Source organism: Pyrus communis, chromosome 1 (genome assembly GCF_041283825.1).
Source record: "Pyrus communis isolate YQ-2024b chromosome 1, ASM4128382v1, whole genome shotgun sequence".
Lineage (NCBI taxonomy): Eukaryota > Viridiplantae > Streptophyta > Magnoliopsida > Rosales > Rosaceae > Pyrus > Pyrus communis.
This window is the reverse complement of record NC_142565.1, coordinates 18,209,198-18,224,100: the sequence shown is the minus strand read 5'-3', so window position 1 is coordinate 18,224,100 and position 14,903 is coordinate 18,209,198. Positions and strand designations below refer to the sequence as shown.

The 14,903-nt window shown below is 34.8% G+C and overlaps 1 pseudogene; it reads right to left on the bottom strand.

Moving 5' to 3' along the window:
- Nucleotides 1-10,354: 10,354 nt before the first annotated feature.
- LOC148699301 (histidine kinase CKI1-like) lies at nucleotides 10,355-13,238 on the bottom strand (annotated as a pseudogene).
- Between the last annotated feature and the right edge of the window lie 1,665 nt (nucleotides 13,239-14,903).

Sequence of the window (14,903 nt, the reverse complement as noted above, 5' to 3'; positions counted from 1 at the left end):
CACGTCTTACATTATTCTGTACCCTATCCATGTCTTGTCTTGTCTCCTTTCTCTCCCTCCGCGAGCCCTAATCGTAAAATTCCACCACTGACCCACTCGACTGCCACTAATTTGGGAAATTTGGAAAAATGACCAAATTTTAGACTACTGTTTTAATTTTATGATAACTAGCCTCTCCGCACGCGTGCGAGAGGTATTTTTGTATCACGGACGCTACGCGCTTCTAAAGGTGTATTATATTAGTCTTTTTTTTCCATTGTAATTGTCAAGATATATTTTAAATGTATTGTGCAAAGAGAAATTTTTTTCTTTACCATGCACATCCTAAAAAGTTGTTATGTTTTTCGTAGATTCACAATGAAAATTTGAAGCATCAATCATGAGAAGGTATGTGACATTTACTAACATTTAACAAACAGTACTATACATATTTACCATGACATAGTACAACATAAACTTACACCTTAATCCATGTGATAAGGAGTAGTATTTTACAATATAAAGCTATCAATCTCATTGTTTATTTCAACCATCTCTCCATAATTGTTTCCTGTACAAATTTGTAGATGATCCTGCAATTGAAAAATCTAAATGTGCAGTAAAAACAACCAAGACAAAATAGAAGCTAAAAGAAATCACACTAAAAAAAAAAATCAATTGAAATTAAGCAATCACTGTTCACTTGATCGACCCTAAAGTGACATACAAATGCCAATTACCAAAAAAATTTAAGAAACCATTTTGAAATTAAGCAGACATTGTTGTAATAAAAATTAAAAAAATAAAAAAAAAAACCTCAAATGTGTAGTATAATTGAAATTAACTCCATTTGGAGGGAATTAAAGAATGCCAAAATCACAATAACTTCATCTTACATTAAACATTTTGACTAATATGTTACAAGAACAACTAACTCATCCACATTAAGAGACCAACAGAAATAGAAACCAAATGATACAATCTGCCAATTAATTGTTTCACGCATGAACTTGGGAACAAAAGGAAAGATATGAACAGAAAATAAATTCAACAAAACTAGAAAAATGAAGAGAAGAAATTCCACTTATGAAAGGTGGTTAGGGAAAAAAAACAAAACGAATCACAAGTAGAAGAATTCCATGATAGACCTGCGTATTTTTTCTATACAGCATTCATTATCAAACTCTACAGTCGAAGCTCTACACATTTTGCTTCTATCTGTGAGATGAATACGACAAACATTTGAGGTTGAATTAGTGAATCTCAAATACACTGGAAAAGAGAAAATGCAGACCACATCCTAATCAACAAAATTGGAGAAAATGACGGATAAAAAACAGAAAGGGAAATCGATTAGGTACTCATGATTAAGGGAAGATTAGAAATTTCATTAAAATAAAAAGAAGAATTGAAAGCAAAATCAAATGTAGAAGAAAATTCCATTAATTGATAGAACACTCACGATTTGTCGAGATTCTTACAGCCTTACATGAAGCTTTGCACTGTGCACTTTTTTTGCCTGAAGCAGCAAAAGGCCCACTCCTCACATCATGATTTGCCAAAATTTAAAGAAGTCAAAAAAGTAGAAAGTCTTGGCAGAACAAAATTGAAAACATAAAGCATAAACCCAATAAGAGTCATAAACTAATGAAGAAAGAATTTGAAAATTTTCAAACTACTAACCCTACAATATTGTCCTGCCCACACAACACACATCACATTTATCTCCACCGCCTGCACCGATACAAATGATTTGAAACCTAATGGAAAAAGCACGATAAATAATGGGAACATGGATTAATATAAACAAAAACTCCCCAGAGCCAAGAGTATCCTTATAAGCATAAGAACCTCACCAACAGGCTCAATTGGAATGTAACGAATGTAGAGGGAAACATAAAGACACTTACATGGAGAAGAAACAAATCCAAGTTTCACTCAAAAGAAAATAACCAACAATCATAAATGAAAATAGGAGGAAAAATGAATTTGATTAATGGTGGACAACCGCTGGAAAGAATGCAGAGATCATGGAGAATCTGAGATTGAAAGTTACATGCGATAAGAATCAGTCGATGTAGAGGAAGAGTCTTTGTCAATATATTTACCTGTCTGTTTCTCCCTCCACCCCCCCCCCCTTCTCATTGTCTTCTCCTTGATTTATGCACGACTATAAATAAACTGCCAAAATTAATATGAAACTAAACTTACCTAGTGAAATTTGAACACAATGAATTACTTCTCCAGTAGAGTTCAATCTGCAAATATTTTCAATCAAATAATTAATTCTTCCATGGTTATGCTGTCACATGAGAGGCATTCACTTCTTGGTCATATTTTCATCAAATCCTTTAATGTCATCTATCTATATATATAAGTGAGAGCCCCAGTTTGGTGAAACATTTGATTAACCCAATATTGCTCTTTGTTTCCTTCCCAATAAAAAGCCACAAAAATTTCGAAAATGAGGACAAATTCGTAAAAAAACCATTATTGAACAGAAAACAAATAAAAAAAATCAATAAATGGACGTGCTTAACAGTTAACCCTCACAAACTGCTTAGCTGTAATGGGCAGTTTAAAAACACAAATTAAAAAAAAAAAATATATATATATATATATATATCTTTACCATATATGTAAAAAAGAAGTATAAAAAAAGGTTACAGTAGAAAGAAAATATAAATAAATAAAAAACAAAATTCAAAAAATATTGGAAAAGAAAACAGAAAATTGAAAAAAAAAAAAAAGAAAAACAAGTAGACGTGCTTAAGTCTCTCAACTGCTAAGCAGTAGTGGGCAGTTTTCTCCCCCATAGAATTCCACGATTTGAGTTGGGAGGTTCAACACTAAAGAAAGAAACTGTATTTGAAGCAGTTCCCGTAGTAGTCTCCCATTCCAATTTCACGATCCCTTGCGCTCTAACCTCTCCCGTTCCCCTGCACTCATCCATTTTCTATGTATGGGTTTTATTTTTCCATACAAAAACGGAATCATTGCCTTTATCTCTAGGTAAAACATAACACCAAAATGGTCAATCTCTGCAGAGAAACGATCCCTTCATCGAAGAGGTTCTGATTACGGCCGCCCACGTCACCTTCTACGAATTCAACATCGAGAACAGTCAATGAGTTCGTTTCTTGAATCTTAACTTCCACTTCTCCGTTTGGTTTCCCAGAAAACTATAAGAAATTCAAGGGCTTTTAAAATTAATCCAAATTAATTTTAACTTTTTAATTAATTATGTTTTGGATTTTTGGATTTTTTTTAACCTTACAGTTTTTTTGCAGCATATCAACGACGACAGAAACATGTAAATGAGGAGAGAAGGAGAAAGAGAGAGACAGAGACGAAATCAAAAATGGGGTCGAGAGTGAGAGTAGTCGGGGCATTATCAAACCTCATTTGGACCCTCCGGAAAGAAGACCACCTGAAGCACGCCATCCAACAGTCACTCCCATCTCTCAGACGCGCCTTCTCTCATTATGATCATATCAATCTCTTCAACAACGTCCCTGACCACCAGCTTCGCTTTCAGTTTAATTTTTTATTAATTTCACTTTAAGGAATAATTATTACAATTCTTCCATTTTTGCGGGTGAAGGTACAGAGAATGGTGTGGACTATGAAGGAAGCTTGCTTTGTGTTGGAAATATGTTAATGTCTTGGGCTCCCATCGAAATCTCTGATATCTCTTGATAGGTATTTGCTTTGCACTTTTTTCTCCTTTCATTTTTTCAAATGTATACCTGAAAACTTTGGGATGTCAATGATAACATGTCTATATAATTGTGCCAACACAATGTACCACTATGTTATTTCGATGTATTTTCTACAAATTTAGGATTTAGATAGAGTAATGATTGAGATAAGGGTAGGATGTGGCTAATATGAACTCAATCCACTTCTTGGCTTCGTAACGTGGATGTTGAATGCATGCACTTATTTAATTTTATATGCAAACAAAATCAAACCTTTTATTTGCTTTTGTTTGTTTTGCTTGCTTCTGTTTTCAAATTTATTTTAATATAATTTTTGTTTTGGGATTAATTACATGCTTAGAGTTTAGTAGATTTGGATTAAATTTTGGTTGAACAGATTGTGTAGTTGCGAATCTTGATCTGATGGATATGATTGTATAAAGAACTCGTGGATTTATCTCATCTAAAATTATTTATATTTTTAGGATTTTAAATTGTTTTATGATGCCAAGTTTGGTAGAAAGAAAACGCCGAAGCTGCAGCAGAACGGGCAGTCCACTGATGGAGCTGTGAGTAATGGGAGTAGTAATTCCCACGTGACAGCAAATGGGAATATGTGAAGAGAAAACTGACTTGGTCATCTATGAGCAATTTCAAAAGCAAGTTGTGGAGTTGATCTTATCATATGCTGCATTGCGTTTGACTCATTGCATGGACTTTGTAGAGTTGGATTCATTTGTTCTTCAATTTTGTCTGTTTTTTAGGGTAGGAGCTTGGCAACTCACTCAAATGGAGTTTTATCTGATCGGCATGAGGAGATACCGTATGATTTTGCTTTCATTACATTTTTACGACATTTTTACATGTGACGTATTAAATTTTATTGAATAATGCTTCTTTAAAAACCAATATTTTTTTGTGGACTCCCCGGCCGGAAGTCCCTTTTACCTACTTTTGAATCGGCAAAATGCGTATGTTAGGGGAGAGTGTATGCATGTGATTATACATGAATGACTTCACACGATGTAAATACAAGTTACTGTTATTCCATATATTTTTTTTCCTCATGATACCGTTTCTTTTATCAGATAAATTATTGTGTTCTTTTTTATTGGTTTGTGTAGGAATACCAAAAAATTTAAAGTGGACTTTAACAAATCAGGTTTTATGGAAATGATAGGAGAAATATATTAGAGGTTGTCACCTACCTGCATTACAACTCTTCATTGATTTGAAATTTCAGAGTTTTTCTTTTCAACCGTTCAATTTTTATTTTGTTTATATTAATATGATTCATTTATCTTCACAAAAACAAGACAACATTGTTCAATGTGATCTTTTCTCCAACAGTTTCTCCATTTTCAAAAACTGTCTACTATGCATTACTCATATTTTCTGGAATATGACACATTTACATCATGCATTCCTATATGCATTTTTTCGTTTCTTCTTTTTAAACTCTTTAAGAATGAGTTTGTTGAGATTAACAGTTTTCACTCTAACGGAGATACCCTAACCGGGTAAAAAAAAATAGAAATATGTCTGCTAAGTGGGTCATTTATAGGTGATGGCCACCTTCACTTTTTGTTGCATTTCTTCTGGAGTTCCTCAACCAACACTTCATGAAGAAAAAAAAAATGATGTAAAGGTCTTCACACGCACAATTCACAAATCACAATGTGATGTAAACAATTTCTTACTAAATAACAATGTTAAATAAGTTGTAAAAAAAAACATTTTGCACTCGCATGAGAAAAATATGATGTAAAGGTCCTCACATGCATATTCATATTAAAGGGGTGCGTAGCGCCCGTGATTAAAAAGAAGGCGCATGCGGAGAGGCTAGTATGAGAGTATGTAAGCTGAATGTCATATGTTAATTATTTATTGATTTGCTTCATATGTGAAAAGGATTTAGTTTATGTTTCTATCAATTATTTTGCTCAATTCCAAATGGTACTTAGCTTAATTGAACTAAGAAGGCACACATCACACCACTTCATTACAAAATTGGAAAAAGAAAAGTGAGAAATATTCAAGGAATCAATTCCAACTATTTCTGAATCACATCACACAACACAAAGCACACCACTTGATTCCAACTCAAATATTGAGCATTCAAGGAATCTAAACTCATACGTGATTACTAACTTATTTTCCACTTAGCCAAATATGTGGTAAACTGCAAAAAAAATCCAAAAGTTAAAAGCTGTACTGAAAAGCTGAAACATCCAAGGAGGGCTTTTGAGATAGATGAAGAGAAGTTAAGGAAGGCTTTTGAGACAAAAGATGAAGACGACACAGTAGGATAAAAAAAAATATCATGCACATTAATTGTTGTTCATCTCATACTTCTGAAAGTTAACATGCCAACTAAACCTTTCATATTACATTTTGCAAGTAATTTCAGCATAAATTGTAAAGGAAATGTTGTCGATGGAATGAAGACTCTTCTAATTAACTTCCAACCAAAACAGTGGGAGTGTAATTAAGTTGTTGGATGAGGTAAAAAAACATATAAATGTTCTGATAACTATTTGCATGTATAACATAGGTGGCCATTCATAAAATGCAAACACATTCGGAAAGTGCCAATGCTAAGGTTAGGGGAAATTTTGGAATGATTGGTTTGGTGGGTCGGGAACTGTTGTGCCAACCATCCCTACTGCTAGTTCAAGTGAGATTAAAGTCAGTAAAAAGAGGGGGAGGAATGAGGTGCCAACTAAAATAATTGATGTTAAGCAGGAGGAGTTGATGGAGAATCGGCCAAGAGAAGACCAGGCTAAGTTAACAGGAATAGCCTTCAGACATTCTTATTAGGTATCAACACTATGTCCTTGTGTTTTTTTTTTTTTTTTTTTTTTTTTTTTTTTTGTGATCTTTTAGTTCTATCAATTGAAAGTGATTTATATCTTTTGACTTCTGCATTAACACCTTTTTTTTCATTTATAATGTTGAGAGCTCAAGGAATTGTGTTGCTAAATTTTAATGCATGGTGAAACTATTTGCAGTATGTTTTTATTACTATGCTATGAATTTGAGATAGATAAAGAGAAGTTAAGGAAGGCTTTTGAGACCAAAGATGAAGATGACACAGTAAGCTATAGGATAAAAAAATAAAATATCATGTACAACAGGACATATTCGTTCATCTCATGCTTCTGAAAGTTAACATGCCACTAAACCTTTCATATTACATTTTGGAAATAATTTTCAGCATAAATTGTAAAGGAAATGATGTCAATGGAATGAAGACTCTTCTAATTAACTTCCAACCAAAACAGTGGGAGTGTAATTAAGTTGTTGAATGAGGTAGAAAACATCAGATAAATGTTCTTATAACTATTTACATGTATAACATAGGAATTTGTATTATAAAATGCAAACACATTCGCAAAGTGGCAATGATAAGGTTAAGGGAAATTTTGGAAATAAGTCGGTGCCAAAAGCAAAAAGCCACCTATTCCGCTATTCTCACCTTTCCTTTTCTTCAAGAGTCAAAGTTCATTGCCCGGAATTTTCTTCATCCTTTGCCCCTCCCCTCCATCAAGGTTAATAGGTCAAAAGTTGATTTGAAATGTGAAATCTATCCAAGAACTTAAACTACAGCCGAAATCATATTCTTCATAAACAAAAAGATCGAACATTTCTAGAAAACCCAATTCGATGAACAAATAACTTTGATTGAATTTAAAAAAGTTGAAGATAACAAAAACTGAAAAGATGAATCACTAACCCGATGAAATTTTTTGATTTTCGGAGAAGAATTTGTTTCGAAAGCTCCAATCTTTTACAAATTTTTGTCACTGAGTTTGTTGATCTTTTTATATTTGGAATGAACTAAAACCACACAGTGAACTTTTGAAAACCAAAATTAGCCTCCTTCTGATTATTCATCTCTAAATATTGGTGGTATGCAGGTGGTTAGTGTTGAACCTCCCAACTCAGATTATGGAAACCTATAAGGGGAGGAGAAAACTGCGCACTTTGCTGAGTAGTTTGAGAGGCTTAAGCACGCCTACTTGTTTTGCTTCTTTTTTTAAATTTTCCATATTCTTTTCCAATACTTTTTGGATTTTGTTTTTTTTTTTTTTTATTTATATTTTCTTTCTATTGTAACCTTCTTTTATATTTCTGTTTTACATATATGGTAAAGATAATTTTTTTTTGTTTTTAATTTGTGTTTTTAATCTGCCCACTACTACTTGGCAGTTTGTGAGGGTAAAAGCACGTCCGTTTATATAATTATTTTTTAAAATTTGTTTTATGTTCAGTAATGGTTTTCTTTACAAATTTGTCCTCATTTTTGAAACTTCTGTGGTTTTTTATTGTGAATGAAGCAAAGGGCAATATTGGGTTTAGTGAATGTTTCACCAAATTGGGGCTCTCACTTTATATATATAGATTTTAACCAAATTTGACGTAAAAGTACTAACATACCCCAGATATTAGGGTTTCCCACAACAACCAAAGCACAACCTTTAAAAAACCTTATTATGAGGAATTAATCTCTATCGCTTTTTTGTTTTCATTATTCTCTGCAACTTTTGAACTAATTCCTGCAACCTTCCGGATTTCTGCACAATGAAAGCATGAATCAAAAAGCAAAACTAGCAACATTTATGCCGTATCCTTTCTATGCATTTACAAGAATTAGAGATTTTGGTGGCCAAACAAAATTTGACTCCATAAGCAACAGGAAGGCAAGGACTACGGGTGGAGGACGATTTCCCTCCTCATCACATTGAGAGTTATGCTCCAAAAAAATGTTGTAGAACACTGGCCCCTGCAGGATTTTCCGCGGTATATTTATTTGGTCTTAATTTATGCTTTACTCATTTTCCAGAAAGGCTACGCTTTCAAAGCCCCCTTTATCAATGGTTTTCTCTATATTTTAATCTTCCGAGATCTCTGATTTTTTACGCTCCATGGAAGCTGTTTTAATTCATGCTTTCATTCTAGTTTAAAGGTTGCAGATCTCTAAAGGTATAGTTAAAGATCCTAGACATCTGAAGGTAGTTTAAATCTCTATCTATATTCAAATCTGCAATATTATAAGTTGGGTTTTGATTGTTGTGAGAAACTCTAACATTAAGGATATATTAGTACTTTTACATCAACTTTTGGTTATAATTACATAAAATTAAAATGTTGGTTATAATTCTACATGGGGTCTAAATTTTGGTTATATTTCCAAATTTCCCCTAGTCCTTTCCTTTCACTTTTTCAAAAATACCGTATTTTATGTAAATACCCTTATAGCTATTTTCGAAGACGGAAAAATATCACTTGGCCACAATCTTTTTTATTTTCTTCATTCAAACAAGGCAATAAGAAAGAGCAACCCGGAAGGCTGAAGCCAATAGAATAGTGACTAGCACTGGTAGATCCATATCGGGACCCCAGGGGGGGTGTCTAGGGACCCTTCGAAAGCATGAAAAGAAACACTTGTGATCGACCTTCGGGACCCTTCAAGAATTTGGGCAGGTGCAGTGGAGAGGCTTGTTGCCTCCATGGATGTGCAAGCAGCCGTGCTTATAACAAACGAGAAGAAAGAGGTTTTTAATTTTTGTTTTAAAAGACCTAGCCAAATCGAGAGCGTTTTTGAGCTAGGTCATTATAAAAAATTTAAAAGCTAAAATATCTCTGTTTTCTCTATAGAGCCTGAGAACCCCGGTCTTTTCCAATATCCCCAAATTATATTTAAGAACTCACAGCCCCAATCGTCGCGACCTTCCAACTTTAAACCTAAGTTGCCCTATTCCCCACTACCATTTGCCGTTCCACCGCCTTTAGCTGCCTAATTTTATTTCTTCCAAATTCATATAAGTTTTTTAATCCTTGACTCTAGTCCCAACTCCCAATTAATAATATATATGTTACATTAACAAATTTTATCTTTGTAGAGTCACTAATTGCATTATGTTGCTGAGGAGAATTTTTTGATTTTATTACCTTTGAGATTAATCTTGATTTATTCAATGAACCAAATTCAGTAGAAAATAGTGATACGGAATCAAATTAGTCTAATATTTTTTTTTTGGAGCTTTTATGTTGGGATCCCCCGAACTTGAAATCCTGGATCCGCCACTGGTGGTGACTAGTTAATGTTCAACTTTGATGGAAGACAACCTTAATTCCATATGGCTGCTTGACTGGGGCAGCATGGGTTCGAGTCAGTGTAATCAAAGTTTTTGAGATTCTATGTTTTTGTGAGATCTCTTACTGCAGGTAGCCTTATTTTTCTCTCACATAAGAAAAAGGACGAAGAGAGTACAACATACCTCTGCATTCTTCTATATTATGTATTCCTTGTTCATGTTGCAATCGAGAGATTCAAAGAGTATGTATCCAAACAAAAAGAATTATGACTGGTAAACTCCACATATAAGCAAAATTTGGTCCAAATTTACACTTTTGAACAAGAGGAGGAAGAAGAAGAAGAAAGATAGCAGAAGAAAAGGAAAAATTGATCGTAACATTCAAATTTATATTAACTAAATGCTTGATCATATATAGATCTTTGATTTCAATCCAACAGATTGTTTGTATCACATTGGACGCTCACATTTAAAAACAGTGAGCTCATATAACATTATATTCCTCTCTATACTCTCTTAACGTTTCTCTTTCAATTTGTTTTTATCATCAATGCATTTCATTATTTCAAGCAATTATTCCCTCTTAAACAGTTTGCTCAAATGATCATCCATGTTGGCCTCCATCCTCCTCCTTCTTTCCTCTCCCGATGCGTGTCCAATCAATGCAATGATCGAAATGTGAAGATTATAAGGCTTCTACCCTCTCCTTATATGCCTTGTTGCTTCGTATCCATTCATTTCCGACATCTGCCACCAACCAAAAAAGCACATCAACTTTAAGTCTTGATCCAAAACAAAAGGTGATGGGGAATACAATTTGAAATCCATGGGAAAGAGAAGTGTGAAAATCACTTCACCAAACGATCGGATTATTAGACCATTAATTGTTGATCAACCATGAGGAGTGAAATAATTACCTCACAATCCATTAGTATATAATCGAATTCATGTTTTCCTTGATTTGCTAAAGCACCGCAAACGAGGTCAAGGGCTTCTCTTCCATTTCCACAAAGCTCTACAGTTGCACCCAGCCTTGTCAAATTAATATGAGCTAGCTTGCAGTTCAATTCAATGTCATCAACAACCAAAATTTTCTTTCCAATCAAGGGCCTGTTCGGATCGCTGGCATGCTTTTGTGTTTGATCACTAGGAGGACCTGGAATTTGTGAGTTTCTTGATGAGGAGAAGCCAACATGAAACAGATATTCTAGACTCAAGGTCGGCGAATTTTTTTTCTCATGAGGTGTCTCCTTACCTGAACTACCACCAATATTACTATGGTCTTGCAATACTTCAACATCATCGTCGGTTGAATGATCAAATTGATTATTATACGACCGATGATGATGTGATATTGAGGAACTAGCTAGAGCTCTAGACATTTTTCCAACCTGGTGTTGAAACTACTGAAATGTCACCTTTCTCTTAGGTAATGCACCTCCAAACTCAGGAAGAAGTCTTACCACTTCATATAGATGGCCACCGTGAAGCGCCTTGTGTTTGATTACGTTATCTGGATCCAACATATCATGATCATTCAAGCTGATGCTATGACTTGCTAACCAAACAACCCTGCACCAATTATCATTCCTAGTATTATTCTGGTGATGATCCGTTTTGAATTCAGTCACAATCTTACATAGTTCTGAAAAGGGTCCAGCTGTGGCATCGATCACTACTAATACAAAGCCCGTTGCACCCCAAAGACTCGTCTTCTTAAAGAGAGAAAGAGGGAGCATGTTATTGTTGCTGCTGTTGTTTTCGGTTCCATTCCTGTCCATTGTGCTGATCAAAGGCACCTCTTTTACTCTGTTGGTAGAGTTGCATGATGTGGATTTGCTCAAGCAATCCTGCAAACCCAACTCGGATATTCCTAAAGAGCTTTGATGACGAGACTGGTAGCCCCTCTTGTGTTTAGTTGCTTTCTTTAGGGTATGAGAAAGTTGTTCCCATTGTTCTGCCACAAATCCTTTTATCCCAAGGTTTTCCATGAACTTTTGTGAAATTCTACGACGCTCTTCATTCTTAATCAACAAGACAACAGAGGATCATGATCCATCAACCTTAGGAGTACTAGATGTGGTTCGAATGTACAAGTTGGGGCTTGGCGTGTGAATGCTCAATTCGGGAGTACTCAGAGTGTGAGTGGCCACTTCTTTCGTGCTATCCTTGGAGACATTCTCACGCACAGTTAGCAAAACATTAAACCTAAAGCATGTCCCTCTTTCACCCATCTCCTTGTCCGCAAGTCCTATTTCTCCGTGCATTAAACGTATCTACATATAATGCAGCATTTCAAAAAATATCAACATGTATAAACTATAAAGACATTCCCAAGAAATCAAAATCGTGATAAGCACATTGTAGAAAGACATAATATTCTTCAAAAACTAAAGCACATTATTTGTTACTGAGCAATCTCCGCCGTAAAAAACAGGGTTAACCACCATGTACGACATCAACCAAAGAAACCCTGTACTGAAACTATATATCATCATTGAAGAAAAACCTTTTACATCCAGCACAAAGCAAACTAGCTATAGTCGAAATTTCCACATGAAAAATAAATACGATGCGATGAAGATTAGAGAAAATGAGTTTTAAGAGGAAAATAAATATTAGTGGGAAAATATAAACATGAAATTAATGCAATGTTGATTGCTTACCAAGGACTGAACAATGCCAAGTCCTAAGCCAGTGCCTTCTTCTCCAAGAGCAGTTTCTTTAACTTGGACATAGTTTTCAAACACTGATTTTTGCTTTTCCCTTGGAATTCCCTTTCCTGTATCATCCACCTCAAATACAAACTCCAAAGCATTTGGATCATGCTTCATTCTTCCCATGTCGGCTTGGGCTTTGTTGTTCTTGTTATACAAGTACAACAATTGTCTTGCAACACCATTTTTCTTGCCAGAAGCAGCTATTGAGTTCTTAAAACTAGGTTTTTCGACCCAAGCAAGGACTGTGACATGTCCTTCCGAGGTAAACTTGACGGCGTTGCTCATTAAGTTGCATAATATATGCTTTAGTCTTCCCCTGTCGCCTATCGCATGCAGAAACTTAATAAGAGAGCCATCATGAGGATCCAACACCACATCTATGCCTTTTTTTAAACCCACAGGATGATACAAATCAACTACATCTTCAACAAGTTGTGCCACATTGAATTCCTCTTCTTCAAGTTACATTTTCCACGCTTCTATCTTACTCGTATCAAGAATAGCGTTCAATATACCAAAGAGGTCTTTTGCACAAATTTCCATCTGCCTTAAATTGGTCTCTAACTCAAAACCCGGGTAAACTTCATCTTTAGATATGTCAATCAAACCTATGATTCCGGCTAGAGCAGCACGAATGTCATGGCTTGCAGTAGCAAATGCAAGGCTTTTATTCATGCTATTTCTTCTGCTTGTTGGGTGGCCTCCATTTGGTTGATCAATGTGTTACACAGATGCATCTCTTGTCTTCCCGAACTAAGCATTATGAAAATATAACTGAAAAGGAAGAAGCCTATAATACCAATCACTACAATGAGGAGGATGAATGCCACTTTGCAATCTTTGAGAACAAGACTCATCATTGACCTAATGTGAGGGGAACCCGGTAGAACATTATAAACTTGAAACTCAAACAAAAAGGTTAACAAGTTTTAAATAATGTAGATATTTTATAAATAAAATTAACGAATAATTGAGTTTTGAAGGTTATTTCAATTAAGCTCACCTGTAAACTATGCTCGATGTGCTTGATGATACTGATCAATAAGCAAGCAAGTACCAACACGCAAGTTGCTTGCATGTAGTTTTACTAGTTAGAATAATATTTGCAATAAAGTGATGACAATGAAATTAAGCTCGAAATTAATTTAGAATAATGAAAAGAAGAATTACCAACAGGACAAAGAAAGCATGCCTCATGAACACTTTCCAATGGGTCGAGTTTCATTGGGTCTTTGAATCGTGATTAGCCACAAACAACCTTACGTATCATCCAAGTTGCCATGAAAAAAAAAGGTCAAACGAAATTCAAAAACTAGATTTTGACATACTTCACCAATCAAAGAGATCAACACAAGCAAAACAAACTACATTATGCTCGAACATCAAGAATTGTGAGTCTGATAAAACAAAATATATATTATGCTCGAACATCAAGAATTGTGAATCTGATAAAACAAAATATATATCGTCATATAATTTAAAAAAAAGGCGAATAATTCGTTTAGGATTTAACTACAATACTTACATGTATCTAATTTTTTTTTTTTTACCAAATATAATGGGTTAGTATTTTTAACACACATCGCAATCTAGAAGGGAGTGAGTAAAAACTGACTCTCTTAAAAGGCATAACAAAATTGGAGAATTCTATAAAAAAAAAATTAAAGAATAAAATCTCTCATCCATATTAGATCAAGAACAGATCTTTATTAATTTGTTGTTATGCTATTAAATAGACTATGACACACCCCGACCCATAATGTCCATTAGGATTCCGAATCGAGCTGTGCTGGCCAACACCTGGAAGGTCACGAAGCCATAAAGTGTAGTGATGTGGAAAGTGTGAATAAATTTAAACCTAAGAGTGCCTAAATACCAGAGTGCGTTGGTGAGCGGGAGTGAACCCATTCACACGTAACGTCAGAGCATAAGTAAAGTAAAGTAGGTAAGGATTATACCCTCAGACGTAGCCACTTATACTGAGACTCGCCAAGAATCCTCATCGATACGAACTTTCACCAGCTAAAACCCGGATGGGCGAAAAACAGAAAACCTGAGTGGATCAAAAACAAAGCTTTTTTTTTTTAAAAACCATTTCTCTTTCCAAAAAATAATAACCCCTCATCGTAATACCCATATAATTTCTCAGAAAATAGTAATACATACCTATGTAGAAATCATGCTCGAGAGTAGTGAAAACCAAGTATATGCCATGTCAAGTATCTTAGCAATAAAATAAGTAAGCCAGGTGAAATAAATCAATATAACTGATATGTCAGCCGGAGTCACCTAACGTGACCTGTACGGCTGAGCCTATAGCTAATCTACTAATTCCTGCACACGAGTTGAAACCACCTAATGTGGTCTGTACAGCAGGCTGAGTGTAAATAAGTACGCTCAAG